Genomic DNA, 17,383 nt, shown 5'->3' on the forward strand with positions numbered 1-17,383 from the left:
ATGGTTTTATGACGCAATCGTGGTTAGTTCGGGGATTTATTTTGCCTGGGGGGTGTAAATATTTGAACTTATCAATCTTAAGTTGCTCGTGAATTATTTGGAAGAATACCTTCAGCCTATATTTTTTTCTCCGCAGTTCAAGAGTATCTAAGTTGCATCTCTGTAACATCAGCGTGACCGATTCCTTTCTTCGGTATGTTGAACAAATAAAACGCGCCGCCAGTCTTTGTATTCTTTCCAGCTTCTTCTTAAGGGTCGCTTGATGGGGACTCCAAACAACGGCTGAGTATTCTAGTATCGTTCTAATGAAGGTGGTGTATGCAATATGTTTTACGTCACGCGATGCATGTTCCAGTTTTTTCCTCAATATGTACAACTTTTGATAGGCTATCGTGCAAACGTTATCTATATGTTCAGTCCATGACAATTTTCGCGTAATTGTTACCCCGAGATACTTGAACTGTTGCGCATGCACCAACAAGTGTCCACCAATGCTGTACGGAAAGGAATGGATAGTTTTCCTTTTACTGATGTGTGTATATGTAGATTTAGAATAATTTATTGACATTTTCCATTTCCTACACCAATTATCTAACTTTTTCAAACAATTCTGAACTTTCAATTGGTCATCTAACTTGGTAATTGTGGCGTAGATTAGGCAGTCGTCTGCAAAAAGTTTAACTTGGACACCCTCTTCTGCCGCCACACTACTGATGTCATTGATATAGAGGAGAAACAATAGTGGTCCCAATACTGAGCCTTGGGGCACCCCTGAAAGTACAGCTAAAGGATCTGATACATAACCATCCAGTTTTACTACCTGCGTACGGTTTGTTAAATATGCTTCAATCCATTTTATTACGAGCTCATTTATTCCTGCATTACGTAATTTGAAGATTAATTGGACATGGGGTACTTTATCGAACGCCTTCGCAAAATCCACGCAAACCACATCAACCTGTTGTCTTATATCTACAGCAGCCGCAAAATCATGGATTGTTTCTATTAACTGTGTCACGGTTGATAACCCGGTCCTGAAGCCATGTTGATAAGGATACAGCAAAGTGTTCTGATCTAGGAACCTGAGTATATGTTTTGCTATTATATGTTCGAACAGTTTGCAGGTAACTGAAGTAAGTGACACTGGACGGTAATTTGTAGCCTGTTTTCGGTTGCCTCCTTTAAATACAGGAATGACGAATGCGGTGCGCCAATCTTGTGGCAGTGAGTGCATTGTATATGTTTTTTGAAAGATGATAGTCAGATAATGTGACATCCATTCTGCATATCGTTTGAGGAATACAGTTGGTATACCGTCGGGACCGCTCGATTTTTTCGTGTCCAATTTGAGTAATTGTTGAAATACGCCTTCCCTAGCTATTTCGAGTGTTTCCATTGGAACAGTGGGAAGAATTCTTAAGGCTTCTTCCGTACTCGCTGTAGTTTCCAGTGGGTTAAATACAGACTGAAAAAAGTTGTTGAAATGGTTTGCTATCTCATCTTTTTTTCTTATAATGTTACTACCAACATGAATTTCATCAGCTGTTTCTTTCCTGTCGCTAAAATACCGCCAAAATTTCTGAGGTGAAGACCTGAGGAACTCACTGAGGTTTTTTTCAAAAAATGTTTGTTTAGATGTGGCCAAGGTACGCCTGAGTTCAGTTTTTAAATTTCTCAGAACCACTGGCGACGTGCTCCCCTTACGCAGTCTCTTAAGTTTCCTCTTCATATGAATTATATCTCGGGTGATCCAAGGACTTCTCTGTTTCGTTTTTTTAACGCGTGATGGAACATATTTGGCTATGCAGTAACATATAATACATTTGAATTCTTGCCATAGCTCTTCTACTGATTTTAAACCCGAGATGCTCTCGAAATTATCCAATTGGATCTCCAAATAGTCAAGAATCGATGTATCGTCAGCCCTAGCATAGTCTTTAACTTTTACTGGCACATAGCTCTTCACATGTCTCAATGCTCGAACAGGCAGATCAAGACAGATCATCCTGTGATCCGATATACCATCTTGCACCATCACCTTGTAATCATTTAATTTATTTGATAGGAACACCAAGTCTAGTATCGACCTTGACGTCGGCGTAATTCTGGTATCTTCAAGCACTATTTGTTTCAAATTGTAGGTAAACATAATTTCTAGCATTTTTTCTGCGTTTACTGGCTCCCCACCACTGTACGAAAAATTCTTCCAGTTTATATGTGGAATATTAAAATCCCCAGTCAATATCAACCTAGTGTTCTCATTTACATGGGCACATAAAAACTTGTTCAAGGATTTCAGAAACTCAGGGGAGCTTGAGGGTGGCCGATATACAACTCCAATAAGGAAAACGGTGCTTTCACATGTTATTCTACACCAGAGAGTTTCTGGTACTTCGCAATCAATCAACGAAGCATTAAGAGAACCTTTAATGATTATACACACCCCACCTCCACGTGAGTCTCTGTCTTTTCTAAATATGCTGTAACTGGGAGGTACAACACAATCATTCGGTATATTTTCATGCAACCACGTTTCTGTTATCGTGGTTATGTGAGGATCGTGGGAAAGCAATAAGTACTCAAGGTGCGTAGTCTTGTTCACTATACTGCGAGCATTGAACGAGAGCAATCTTAGCTATTTTTTTGGTGCCTCAAATGAGCTGCCTGGGCTATCAGATCCGTTTGCCTCAGTTAATACGACGCGCTCACTTCGCTTCGTTGTAACAGTACCACGTTTGCCCGAGTGCAAATAGCGCTCGCCTCTGACGTCATCCCATGCGTATATGTCATCGTTTATCCTGAGTTTATCGTGTACGAGAACTACTTTCGCACCCGCCTCCCTATCCAAGGCAGCGCTTTGCCATAACTTCTTTCGTATCTGCACTGTTTCCTTCGCATAGTCGTTGCTTATTCTGATCGAAGTTCCCTTTAGTTTTGCGCAGCTTTTAAAGATAGTATCCTTTTCCTTGCTGTCGTAAAATTTCAGGATCACGGGCCTTGGTCTATCACGATTTACTTTTCCGATCCGGTGAATTCTTTCCACTGTAGTAACTTCTATGCGAAGAACTTTAGAAAAAATGTCATTCACAATGCGTCTTTTTAACACTTGCGCAGACTCGTTCGCGCTCTCAGGAAGGCCAAACACCAAGAGATTATTTCGTCTGCTTCTATTTTCGTAATCAATTAACTTGTCATTTTGCTCCCGAACGATGGCCTCCAGTTTATCCATTCTATCTTTCATTTCATCAAACATGGATATTACACCCTGTATCTTATCTGTTTTAGCATTCACTTCTGCAATTTCTTTCCTGATGTCGTCTACCTTGCATTCCAAAGCATTTTGTTTTTCGAGAATTTCCTGCAAAATGTCAGCAGTCTTTGGGCCTGGATTTTCCTCAACATCACCAGCCATCAGCAGTAACAGTACTGACCAGCAATCGTTCAAAATAGCACAACTACTACGAGGGCACGGCAGCACTAACAAGTATCTATTATCACTGCGATACGTAGAGCTGTAACTAACCTGCAATAGCAGCAACGGTGTTTTAGACATCTTGTTCGCCAGCCAAGTGCCGTGCCCTCTGAAGCCGATGTTCTCGCGTTGTCCCTTTTTAAGACAGGTCGCTGGTGACGTCACACCCGTGGCAGCAAGTCCAGAAAGTGCGCACTCCAAGCTTCCATTTTCGCAACGCTGCGCATCGACGAAGAAAAAGCAGCCTCCGTCGTCGTCCACAGGCATTCCGACGATAAACCATGGCAGCATCTGCAATAGCAGCAACGGTGTTTTAGACATCTTGTTCGCCAGCCAAGTGCCGTGCCCTCTGAAGCCGATGTTCTCGCGTTGTCCCTTTTTAAGACTGGTCGCTGGTGACGTCACACCCGTGGCAGCAAGTCCAGAAAGTGCGCACTCCAAGCTTCCATTTTCGCAACGCTGCGCATCGACGAAGAAAAAGCAGCCTCCGTCGTCGTCCACAGGCATTCCGACGATAAACCATGGCAGCATCTGCAATAGCAGCAACGGTGTTTTAGACATCTTGTTCGCCAGCCAAGTGCCGTGCCCTCTGAAGCCGATGTTCTCGCGTTGTCCCTTTTTAAGACTGGTCGCTGGTGACGTCACACCCGTGGCAGCAAGTCCAGAAAGTGCGCACTCCAAGCTTCCATTTTCGCAACGCTGCGCATCGACGAAGAAAAAGCAGCCTCCGTCGTCGTCCACAGGCATTCCGACGATAAACCATGGCAGCATCTGCAATAGCAGCAACGGTGTTTTAGACATCTTGTTCGCCAGCCAAGTGCCGTGCCCTCTGAAAAGCTATCAGCTCAAAGTTATATCTTCAAAGCTATCAGCTCAAAGAAAAAAAAGCGCCGCGCCGCTACCGGGTGGGCTCGAAACTCCAAGCTTTCGGTTAACAGCCGATCGCGCTAGCCAATTGCGCCACGGAGACAGTCCTGCTCTACTCTCACCACCATCAGAACATATCTTCAAAGCTATCAGCCCAAAGAAAAAAAGCGCCGCACCACCACCGGGTGGGCTCGAACCTCAAACATTTTTGTTAACAGCCGATCGCACTAGCCAATTGCGCCACGGAGACAGTCCTGCTCTACTCTCACCACCATCAGAACATATCTTAAAAGCTATCAGCTCAAAGAAAAAAAAGCGCCGCAAAACTACCGGGTGGGCTCGAACCTCCAACCTTTCGGTTAACAGCCGATCGCGCTGCCAATGGCGCCACAGAGACAGTCGTGCTCCACTCTCACCACCATGAGAACATATCTTCAAAGCTATCAGCGAAAAGAAAAAAAAAGCGACACACCGTCGCCGGGTGGGCTCAAACCTCCAACCTCTCGGTTAACAGCCGATCGCGCTAGCCAATCGCGCCACGGAGACAGTCCTGCTATACTCTCACCACCATCAGAACATATCTTCAAAGCTATCAGTCCAAAGAAAAAAAGCGCCGCACCACTCCGGGTGGGCTCGAACATCGAACCTTTCGTCTAACAGCCGATAGCGCTAGCCAATGGCGCCACGGAGACAGTCGTGCTCCACTCTCACCACCGTCACAACATTTCTTCGGAGCTATCAGCCCAAAGAAAAAAAAGCGCCGCACCACCACCGGGTGTGCTCGAACCTCCAAGCTTTCGGTTAACAGCCGATCGCGCTAGCCAATGGCGCCACGGAGACAGTCGTGCTCCACGCTCACCACCGTCAGAACATTTCTTCAGAGCTACCAGCTCAAAAAAAAAGCGCCGCACCACCACCTGGTGGGCTAGAACCTCCAACCTTTACGTTAACAGCGGATCGCGCTACCCAATTGGGCCACGGAGACAGTCGTGCTCCACTCTCAACACCATTAGAACATATCTTCAAAGCTATCAGCGCAAAGAAAAAAGCAACACACCACTCCCGGGAGGGCTCAAACCTCCAATTTCTCGGTTAACAGCCGAACGTGCTGGCCAATTGCGCCACGGAGACAGTCTTGCTCAGATCTCACCACCATGAGAACATGTCTCTAAAGTTATCAGCGCAAAGAAAAAAGCAACACACCACTCCCAGGAGGGCTCGAACCTCCAACCTTTCGCTTAACAGCCGATCGCGCTAGCAAATTGCGCCACGGAGGCAGTCCTGCTATAATCTCACCACCATCAGAACATATCTTCAAAGCTATCAGCCCAAAGAAAAAAAAACTGCCGCACCACCACCGGGTGGGCTCGAACTTCTACCTTTTCGGTTAAATGCAAATCGCGCTAGCCAACTGCGCCACGGAGACAGTCGTGCTCCACTCTCACCACCATCAGAACATATCTTCAAAGCTATCAGCGAAAAGAAAAAAAAAGCGACACACCGTCCCCGGGTGGGCTCAAACCTCCAACCTCTCGGTTAACAGCCGATCGCGCTAGCCGATTGCGCCACGGAGACAGTCCTGCTATACTCTCACCACCATCAGAACATATCTTCAAAGCTATCAGTCCACAGAAAAAAAGCGCCGCACCACTTTGGGTGGGCTCGAACCTCCAACCTTTCGTCGAACAGCCGATGGCGCTAGCCAATTGCGCCACGGAGACACTGAGGCTCCACTTTCACCACCATCAGAACATATCTTCAAAGCTATCAGCGCAAAAAAAAAGCGACACACCGTCCCCAGTGGGCTCGAAACTCCAAGCTTTCGGTTAACAGCCGATCACGCTAGCCAATTGCGCAACGGAGACAGTCCAGCTCCAATCTCACCACCATCAGAACATATCTTCAAGGCTATCAGCCCAAAGAAAAAAAGCGCCGCACTACCACCGGGTGGGCTCGAACCTCCAACCTTTCGGTTAACAGCTGATCGCGCTCGGCAATTGCGCCATGGAGACAGTCGTGCTCCACTCTCACTAAACTCAGAACATATCTTAAAAGCTATCAGCCCAAAGAAAAAAAGCGGCGCACCACCCCCGGGTGGGCTCGAACCTCCATCCTTTCTGTTAACAGCCGATCGCGCTAGCCAATTGCGCCACGGAGACAGTCGTGCTCCACTCTCACCACCATCAGAACATATCTTCAAAGCTATCAGCGCAAAGAAAAAAAAAGCGACACACCATCCCCGAGTGGGCTCGAAACTCCAACCTTTCGGTTAACAGCCGATCGCGCTAGCCAATTGCGCCACGGAGACAGTCCTGCTCCACTCTCACCACCATCAGAACATATCTTCAAAGCTATCAGCTCAAAGAAAAAAAGCGGCGCGCCGCTACCGGGTGGGCTCGAACCTCCAACCTTTCGGTTAACAGCCGATCGCGCTCGCCAATTGCGCCATGGAGACAGTCGTGCTCTACTCTCACTAACATCAGAACATATCTTCAAAGCTATCAGCCCAAAGAAAAAAAGCGGCGCACCACCCCCGAGTGGGCTCGAACCTCCATCCTTTCTGTTAACAGCCGATCGCGCTAGCCAATTGCGCCACGGAGACAGTCGTGCTCCACTCTCACCACCATCAGAACATATCTTCAAAGCTATCAGCTCAAAGAAAAAAAAGCGCCGCGCCGCTACCGGGTGGGCTCGAAACTCCAAGCTTTCGGTTAACAGCCGATCGCGCTAGCCAATTGCGCCACGGAGACAGTCCTGCTCTACTCTCACCACCATCAGAACATATCTTCAAAGCTATCAGCCCAAAGAAAAAAAGCGCCGCACCACCACCGGGTGGGCTCGAACCTCAAACATGTTTGTTAAGAGCCGATCGCGCTAGCCAATTGCGCCACGGAGACAGTCCTGCTCTTCACTCACCACCATCAGAACATATCTTCAAAGCTATCAGCTCAAAGAAAAAAAAGCGCCGCACCACTACCGGGTGGGCTCGAACCTCCAACCTTTCGGTTAACAGTCGACCGCGCTAGCCAATTGCGCCACGGAGACAGTCCTGCTTCACTCTCACCACCATCAGAACATATCTTCAAAGCTATCAGCCCATAGAAAAAAGCCAGCACCACCACCGGGTGTGCTCGAACCTCCAACCTTTCGGTTAACAGCCGATCGCGCTAGCCAATGGCGCCACAGAGACTGTCGTGCTCCACTCTCACCACCATGAGAACATATCTTCAAAGCTATCAGCGAAAAGAAAAAAAAACGACACACCGTCGCCGGGTGGGCTCAAACCTCCAACCTCTCGGTTAACAGCCGATCGCGCTAGCCAATCGCGCCACGGAGACAGTCCTGCTATACTCTCACCACCATCAGAACATATCTTCAAAGCTATCAGTCCAAAGAAAAAAAGCGCCGCACCACTCCGGGTTGGCTCGAACATCGAACCTTTCGTCTAACAGCCGATAGCGCTAGCCAATGGCGCCACGCAGACAGTCGTGCTCCACTCTCACCACCGTCACAACATTTCTTCAGAGCTACCAGCTCAAAAAAAAGCGCCGCACCACCACCTGGTGGGTAGAAACCTCCAACCTTTACGTTAACAGCGGATCGCGCTACCCAACTGCGCCACGGAGACAGTCGTGCTCCACTCTCACCACCATCAGAACATATCTTCAAAGCTATCAGCGAAAAGAAAAAAAAGCGACACACCGTCCCCGGGTGGGCTCAAACCTCCAACCTCTCGGTTAACAGCCGATCGCGCTAGCCGATTGCGCCACGGAGACAGTCCTGCTATACTCTCACCACCATCAGAACATATCTTCAAAGCTATCAGTCCACAGAAAAAAAGCGCCGCACCACTTTGGGTGGGCTCGAACCTCCAACCTTTTGTCTAACAGCCGATGGCGCTAGCCAATTGCGCCACGGAGACACTGAGGCTCCACTTTCACCACCATCAGAACATATCTTCAAAGCTATCAGCGCAAAAAAAAAGCGACACACCGTCCCCAGTGGGCTCGAAACTCCAAGCTTTCGGTTAACAGCCGATCACGCTAGCCAATTGCGCAACGGAGACAGTCCAGCTCCACTCTCACCACCATCAGAACATATCTTCAAGGCTATCAGCCCAAAGAAAAAAAGCGCCGCACTACCACCGGGTGGGCTCGAACCTCCAACCTTTCGGTTAACAGCTGATCGCGCTCGGCAATTGCGCCATGGAGACAGTCGTGCTCCACTCTCACTAAACTCAGAACATATCTTAAAAGCTATCAGCCCAAAGAAAAAAAGCGGCGCACCACCCCCGGGTGTTCTCGAACCTCCATCCTTTCTGTTAACAGCCGATCGCGCTAGCCAATTGCGCCACGGAGACAGTCGTGCTCCACTCTCACCACCATCAGAACATATCTTCAAAGCTATCAGCGCAAAGAAAAAAAAAGCGACACACCGTCCCCGAGTGGGCTCGAAACTCCAACCTTTCGGTTAACAGCCGATCGCGCTAGCCAATTGCGCCACGGAGACAGTCCTGCTCCACTCTCACCACCATCAGAACATATCTTCAAAGCTATCAGCTCAGAGAAAAAAAGCGCCGCGCCGCTACCGGGTGGGCTCGAACCTCCAACCTTTCGGTTAACAGCCGATCGCGCTCGCCAATTGCGCCATGGAGACAGTCGTGCTCCACTCTCACTAACATCAGAACATATCTTCAAAGCTATCAGCCCAAAGAAAAAAAGCGGCGCACCACCCCCGGGTGGGCTCGAACCTCCATCCTTTCTGTTAACAGCCGATCGCGCTAGCCAATTGCGCCACGGAGACAGTCGTGCTCCACTCTCACCACCATCAGAACATATCTTCAAAGCTATCAGCTCAAAGAAAAAAAAGCGCCGCGCCGCTACCGGGTGGGCTCGAAACTCCAAGCTTTCGGTTAACAGCCGATCGCGCTAGCCAATGGCGCCACGGAGACAGTCGTGCTCCACGCTCACCTCCGTCAGAACATTTCTTCAGAGCTACCAGCTCAAAAAAAAAGCGCCGCACCACCACCTGGTGGGCTAGAACCTCCAACCTTTACGTTAACAGCGGATCGCGCTAGCCAATTGCGCCACGGAGACAGTCCTGCTCCACTCTCACCACCATCAGAACATATCTTCAAAGCTATCAGCTCAAAGAAAAAAAAGCGCCGCGCCGCTACCGGGTGGGCTCGAACCTCCAACCTTTCGGTTAACAGCCGTACGCGCTCGCCAATTGCGCCATGGAGACAGTCGTGCTCCACTCTCACTAACATCAGAACATATCTTCAAAGCTATCAGCCAAAGAAAAAAAGCGGCGCACCACCCCCGGGTGGGCTCGAACCTCCATCCTTTCTGTTAACAGCCGATCGCGCTAGCCAATCGCGCCACGGAGACAGTCGTGCTCCACTCTCACCTCCATCAGAACATATCTTCAAAGCTATCAGCTCAAAGAAAAAAAGCGCCGCGCCGCTACCGGGTGGGCTCGAAACTCCAAGCTTTCGGTTAACAGCCGATCGCGCTAGCCAATTGCGCCACGGAGACAGTCCTGCTCTACTCTCACCACCATCAGAACATATCTTCAAAGCTATCAGCCCAAAGAAAAAAAGCGCCGCACCACCACCGGGTGGGCTCGAACCTCAAACATTTTTGTTAACAGCCGATCGCACTAGCCAATTGCGCCACGGAGACAGTCCTGCTTCACTCTCACCACCATCAGAACATATCTTTAAATCTATCAGCCCAAAGAAAAAAAAGCAACACACCACTCCCGGTAGGGCTCGAACCTCCAACCTTTCGGTTAACAGCTGATCGCGCTAGCCAATGGCGCCACGGAGACAGTCCTGCTCCACGCTCACCACCGTCAGAACATTTCTTCAGAGCTACCAGCTCAAAAAAAAAGCGCCGCACCACCACCTGGTGGGCTCGAACCTCCAACCTTTACGTTAACAGCAGATCGCGCTACCCAATTGGGCCACGGAGACAGTCGTGCTCCACTCTCAACACCATTAGAACATATCTTCAAAGCTATCAGCGCAAAGAAAAAAGCAACACACCACTTCCGGGAGGGCTCAAACCTCCAATTTTTCGGTTAACAGCCGAACGTGCTGGCCAATTGCGCCACGGAGACAGTCTTGCTCAGATCTCACCACCATGAGAACATGTCTCTAAAGTTATCAGCGCAAAGAAAAAAGCAACACACCACTCCCAGGAGGGCTCGAACCTCCAACCTTTCGCTTAACAGCCGATCGCGCTAGCAAATTGCGCCACGGAGGCAGTCCTGCTATACTCTCACCACCATCAGAACATATCTTCAAAGCTATCAGCCCAAAGAAAAAAACTGCCGCACCACCACCGGGTGGGCTCGAACTTCCAACTTTTCGGTTAACTGCAAATCGCGCTAGCCAACTGCGCCACGGAGACAGTCGTGCTCCACTCTCACCACCATCAGAACATATCTTCAAAGCTATCAGCGAAAAGAAAAAAAAGCGACACACCGTCCCCGGGTGGGCTCAAACCTCCAACCTCTCGGTTAACAGCCGATTGCGCTAGCCGATTGCGCCACGGAGACAGTCCTGTTATACTCTCACCACCATCAGAACATATCTTCAAAGCTATCAGTCCACAGAAAAAAAGCGCCGCACCATTTTGGGTGGGCTCGAACCTCCAACCTTTCGTCTAACAGCCGATGGCGCTAGCCAATTGCGCCACGGAGACACTGAGGCTCCACTTTCACCACCATCAGAACATATCTTCAAAGCTGTCAGCGCAAAAAAAAGCGACACACCGTCCCCAGTGGGCTCGAAACTCCAAGCTTTCGGTTAACAGCCGATCACGCTAGCCAATTGCGCAACGGAGACAGTCCAGCTCCACTCTCACCACCATCAGAACATATCTTCAAAGCTATCAGCCCAAAGAAAAAAAGCGCCGCACTACCACCGGGTGGGCTCGAACCTCCAACCTTTCGGTTAACAGCTGATCGCGCTCGCCAATTGCGCCATGGAGACAGTCGTGCTCCACTATCACTAACATCAGAACATATCTTAAAAGCTATCAGCCCAAAGAAAAAAAGCGGCGCACCACCCCCGGGTGGGCTCGAAACTCCAACCTTTCGGTTAACAGCTGATCGCGCTAGCCAATTGCGCCACGGAGACAGTCCTGCTCCACTCTCACCACCATCAGAACATATCTTCAAAGCTATCAGCTCAAAGAAAAAAAAGCGCCGCGCCGCTACCGGGTGGGCTCGAACCTCCAACCTTTCGGTTAACAGCCGATCGCGCTCGCCAATTGCGCCATGGAGACAGTCGTGCTCCACTCTCACTAACATCAGAACATATCTTCAAAGCTATCAGCCAAAAGAAAAAAAGCGGCGCACCACCCCCGGGTGGGCTCGAACCTCCATCCTTTCTGTTAACAGCCGATCGCGCTAGCCAATTGCGCCACGGAGACAGTCGTGCTCCACTCTCACCTCCATCAGAACATATCTTCAAAGCTATCAGCTCAAAGAAAAAAAGCGCCGCGCCGCTACCGGGTGGGCTCGAAACTCCAAGCTTTCGGTTAACAGCCGATCGCGCTAGCCAATTGCGCCACGGAGACAGTCCTGCTCTACTCTCACCACCATCAGAACATATCTTCAAAGCTATCAGCCCAAAGAAAAAAAGCGCCGCACCACCACCGGGTGGGCTCGAACCTCAAACATTTTTGTTAACAGCCGATCGCACTAGCCAATTGCGCCACGGAGACAGTCCTGCTTCACTCTCACCACCATCAGAACATATCTTTAAATCTATCAGCCCAAAGAAAAAAAAGCAACACACCACTCCCGGTAGGGCTCGAACCTCCAACCTTTCGGTTAACAGCTGATCGCGCTAGCCAATGGCGCCACGGAGACAGTCCTGCTCCACGCTCATCACCGTCAGAACATTTCTTCAGAGCTATCAGCCCAAAGAAAAAAAAGCGCCGCACCACCACCTGGTGGGCTCGAACCTCCAACCTTTACGTTAACAGCGGATCGCGCTAGCCAATTGGGCCACGGAGACAGTCGTGCTCCGCTCTCACCACCATTAGAACATATCTTCATAGCTATCAGCGCAATGAAAAAAGAAACACACCACTCCCAGGAGGGCTCGAACCTCCAACCTTTCGCTTAACAGCCGATCGCGCTAGCAAATTGCGCCACGGAGGCAGTCCTGCTATAATCTCACCCCCATTAGAACATTTCTTTAGAGCTATCAGCCCAAAGAAAAAAAAGTGCCGCACCACCACCGGGTGGGCTGAAACCTCCAAACATTCAGTCAACAGCAGATCGCGCTAGCCAATTGCGCCACAGAGACAGTCGTGCTCCACTCTCACCACCATCAGAACATATCTTCAAAGCTATCAGCGAAAAGAAAAAAAAGCGACACACCGTCCCCGGGTGGGCTCAAACCTCCAACCTCTCGGTTAACAGCCGATCACGCTAGCCGATTGCGCCACGGAGACAGTCCTGCTATACTCTCACCACCATCAGGACATATCTTCAAAGCTATCAGTCCAAAGAAAAAAAGCGACACACCGTCCCCAGTGGGCTCGAAACTCGAAGCTTTCGGTTAACAGCCGATCACGCTAGCCAATTGCGCAACGGAGACAGTCCAGCTCCACTCTCACCACCACCAGAACATATCTTCAAAGCTATCAGCCCAAAGAAAAAAAAGCGCCGCACTACCACCGGGTGGGCTCGAACCTCCAACCTTTCGGTTAACAGCCGATCGCGCTCGCCAATTGCGCCAAGGAGACAGTCGTGCTCCACTCTCACTAACATCAGAACATATCTTCAAAGCTATCAGCTCAAAGAAAAAAAAGCGCCGCGCCGCTACCGGGTGGGCTCGAAACTCCAAGCTTTCAGTTAACAGCCGATCGCGCTAGCCAATTGCGCCACGGAGACAGTTCTGCTCCACTCTCACCACCATCAGAACATATCTTCAAAGCTATCAGCCCAAAGAAAAAAAGCGCCGCACCACCACCGGGTGGGCTCGAACCTCCAACCTTTCGGTTAACAGTCGACCGCGCTAGCCAATTGCGCCACGGAGACAGTCCTGCTTCACTCTCACCACCATCAGAACATATCTTCAAAGCTATCAGCCCATAGAAAAAAGCCAGCACCACCACCGGGTGTGCTCCAACCTTCAACCTTTCGGTTAACGGCCGAACGCGCTAGCCAATTGCGCCACGGAGACAGTCCTGCTGCACTCTAGCCATCATCAGAACATATCTTTAAATCTATCAGCCCAAAGAAAAAAAAGCAACACACCACTCCCGGGAGGGCTCGAACCTCCAACCTTTCGGTTAACAGCCGATTGCGCTAGCCAATGGCGCCACGGAGACAGTCCTGCTCCACGCTCATCACCGTCAGAACATTTCTTCAGAGCTATCAGCTCAAAGAAAAAAAAGCGCCGCACCACCACCTGGTGGGCTCGAACCTCCAACCTTTACGTTAACAGCGGATCGCGCTAGCCAATTGGGCCACGGAGACAGTCGTGCTCCACTCTCACCACCATTAGAACATATCTTCAAAGCTATCAGCGCAATGAAAAAAGAAACACACCACTCCCAAGAGGGCTCGAACCTCCAACCTTTCGCTTAACAGCTGATCGCGCTAGCAAATTGCGCCACGGAGGCAGTCCTGCTATACTCTCACCCCCATCAGAACATTTCTTCAGAGCTATCAGCCCAAAGAAAAAAAAGTGCCACACCACCACCGGGTGGGCTCAAACCTCCAACCTCTCGGTTAACAGCCGATTGCGCTAGCCGATTGCGCCACGGAGACAGTCCTGTTATACTCTCACCACCATCAGAACATATCTTCAAAGCTATCAGTCCACAGAAAAAAAGCGCCGCACCATTTTGGGTGGGCTCGAACCTCCAACCTTTCGTCTAACAGCCGATGGCGCTAGCCAATTGCGCCACGGAGACACTGAGGCTCCACTTTCACCACCATCAGAACATATCTTCAAAGCTGTCAGCGCAAAAAAAAGCGACACACCGTCCCCAGTGGGCTCGAAACTCCAAGCTTTCGGTTAACAGCCGATCACGCTAGCCAATTGCGCAACGGAGACAGTCCAGCTCCACTCTCACCACCATCAGAACATATCTTCAAAGCTATCAGCCCAAAGAAAAAAAGCGCCGCACTACCACCGGGTGGGCTCGAACCTCCAACCTTTCGGTTAACAGCTGATCGCGCTCGCCAATTGCGCCATGGAGACAGTCGTGCTCCACTATCACTAACATCAGAACATATCTTAAAAGCTATCAGCCCAAAGAAAAAAAGCGGCGCACCACCCCCGGGTGGGCTCGAAACTCCAACCTTTCGGTTAACAGCTGATCGCGCTAGCCAATTGCGCCACGGAGACAGTCCTGCTCCACTCTCACCACCATCAGAACATATCTTCAAAGCTATCAGCTCAAAGAAAAAAAAGCGCCGCGCCGCTACCGGGTGGGCTCGAACCTCCAACCTTTCGGTTAACAGCCGATCGCGCTCGCCAATTGTGCCATGGAGACAGTCGTGCTCCACTCTCACTAACATCAGAACATATCTTCAAAGCTATCAGCCAAAAGAAAAAAAGCGGCGCACCACCCCCGGGTGGGCTCGAACCTCCATCCTTTCTGTTAACAGCCGATCGCGCTAGCCAATTGCGCCACGGAGACAGTCGTGCTCCACTCTCACCTCCATCAGAACATATCTTCAAAGCTATCAGCTCAAAGAAAAAAAGCGCCGCGCCGCTACCGGGTGGGCTCGAAACTCCAAGCTTTCGGTTAACAGCCGATCGCGCTAGCCAATTGCGCCACGGAGACAGTCCTGCTCTACTCTCACCACCATCAGAACATATCTTCAAAGCTATCAGCCCAAAGAAAAAAAGCGCCGCACCACCACCGGGTGGGCTCGAACCTCAAACATTTTTGTTAACAGCCGATCGCACTAGCCAATTGCGCCACGGAGACAGTCCTGCTTCACTCTCACCACCATCAGAACATATCTTTAAATCTATCAGCCCAAAGAAAAAAAAGCAACACACCACTCCCGGTAGGGCTCGAACCTCCAACCTTTCGGTTAACAGCTGATCGCGCTAGCCAATGGCGCCACGGAGACAGTCCTGCTCCACGCTCATCACCGTCAGAACATTTCTTCAGAGCTATCAGCCCAAAGAAAAAAAAGCGCCGCACCACCACCTGGTGGGCTCGAACCTCCAACCTTTACGTTAACAGCGGATCGCGCTAGCCAATTGGGCCACGGAGACAGTCGTGCTCCGCTCTCACCACCATTAGAACATATCTTCAAAGCTATCAGCGCAATGAAAAAAGAAACACACCACTCCCAGGAGGGCTCGAACCTCCAACCTTTCGCTTAACAGCCGATCGCGCTAGCAAATTGCGCCACGGAGGCAGTCCTGCTATAATCTCACCCCCATCAGAACATTTCTTCAGAGCTATCAGCCCAAAGAAAAAAAAGTGCCGCACCACCACCGGGTGGGCTCAAACCTCCAAACATTCAGTCAACAGCAGATCGCGCTAGCCAATTGCGCCACAGAGACAGTCGTGCTCCACTCTCACCACCATCAGAACATATCTTCAAAGCTATCAGCGAAAAGAAAAAAAAGCGACACACCGTCCCCGGGTGCGCTCAAACCTCCAACCTCTCGGTTAACAGTTGATCACGCTAGCCGATTGCGCCACGGAGACAGTCCTGCTATACTCTCACCACCATCAGGACATATCTTCAAAGCTATCAGTCCAAAGAAAAAAAGCGACACACCGTCCCCAGTGGGCTCGAAACTCCAAGCTTTCGGTTAACAGCCGATCACGCTAGCCAATTGCGCAACGGAGACAGTCCAGCTCCACTCTCACCACCACCAGAACATATCTTCAAAGCTATCAGCCCAAAGAAAAAAAAGCGCCGCACTACCACCGGGTGGGCTCGAACCTCCAACCTTTCGGTTAACAGCCGATCGCGCTCGCCAATTGCGCCATGGAGACAGTCGTGCTCCACTCTCACTAACATCAGAACATATCTTCAAAGCTATCAGCCCAAAGAAAAAAAGCGGCGCACCACCCCCGGGTGGGCTCGAAACTCCAACCTTTCGGTTAACAGCCGATCGCGCTAGCCAATTGCGCCACGGAGACAGTCCTGCTCCACTCTCACCCCCATCAGAACATATCTTCAAAGCTATCAGCTCAAAGAAAAAAAAGCGCCGCGCCGCTACCGGGTGGGCTCGAAACTCCAAGCTTTCAGTTAACAGCCGATCGCGCTAGCCAATTGCGCCACGGAGACAGTTCTGCTCCACTCTCACCACCATCAGAACATATCTTCAAAGCTATCAGTCCAAAGAAAAAGAGCGCCGCACCACTCCGGGTGGGCTCGAACCTCCAACCTTTCGTCAAACACCCGATCGCGCTAGCCAATTGCGCCATGGAGACAGTCATTCTCCACTCTCACTAACATCAGAACATATCTTCAAAGCTGTCAGCCCAAAGAAAAAAAAGCGGCGCACCACCCCCGGGTGGGCTCGAACCTCCATCCTTTCTGTTAACAGCCGATCGCGCTAGCCAATTGCGCCACGTAGACAGTCGTGCTCCACTCTCACAACCATCAGAACATATCTTCAATGCTACCAGCGCAAAGAAAAAAAGCGACACACCGTCCACGGGTGGGCTCGAAACTCCAACCTTTCGGTTAACAGCCGATTGCGCTAGCCAATTGCGCCACGGAGATAGTCCTGCTCCACTCTCACCACCATCAGAACATAACTTCAAAGCTATCAGCTCAAAGAAAAAAAAGCGCCGCGCCACTACCTGGTGGGCTCGAAACTCCAAGCTTTCGGTTAACAGCCGATCGCGCTAGCCAATTGCGCCACGGATACAGTCCTGCTCTACTCTCACCACCATCAGAACATATCTTCAAAGCTATCAGCCCAAAAAAAAAAGCACCGCACCACCACCGGGTGGGCTCGAACCTCAAACCTTTTGGTTAACAGTCGATCGCGCTAGCCAATTGCGCCACGGAGACAGTCCTGCTTCA

The 17,383-nt window shown here is 50.2% G+C and overlaps 3 non-coding genes across 3 annotated transcripts; all 3 read right to left on the reverse strand.

Moving 5' to 3' along the window:
- Positions 1-5,840: 5,840 nt before the first annotated feature.
- Positions 5,841-5,914, reverse strand: TRNAN-GUU (transfer RNA asparagine (anticodon GUU)). Its single transcript has one exon. It is a non-coding gene; the product is annotated as a tRNA-Asn (tRNA).
- A 2,127-nt stretch (positions 5,915-8,041) lies between these two features.
- Positions 8,042-8,115, reverse strand: TRNAN-GUU (transfer RNA asparagine (anticodon GUU)). The gene has a single exon. It is a non-coding gene; the product is annotated as a tRNA-Asn (tRNA).
- Positions 8,116-10,829: 2,714 nt separating this feature from the next.
- On the reverse strand, positions 10,830-10,903 carry TRNAN-GUU (transfer RNA asparagine (anticodon GUU)). Its single transcript has one exon. It is a non-coding gene; the product is annotated as a tRNA-Asn (tRNA).
- Positions 10,904-17,383: the final 6,480 nt, after the last annotated feature.

Source organism: Rhipicephalus microplus, unplaced genomic scaffold (assembly GCF_043290135.1).
Source record: "Rhipicephalus microplus isolate Deutch F79 unplaced genomic scaffold, USDA_Rmic scaffold_40, whole genome shotgun sequence".
NCBI classification, from domain to species: domain Eukaryota; kingdom Metazoa; phylum Arthropoda; class Arachnida; order Ixodida; family Ixodidae; genus Rhipicephalus; species Rhipicephalus microplus.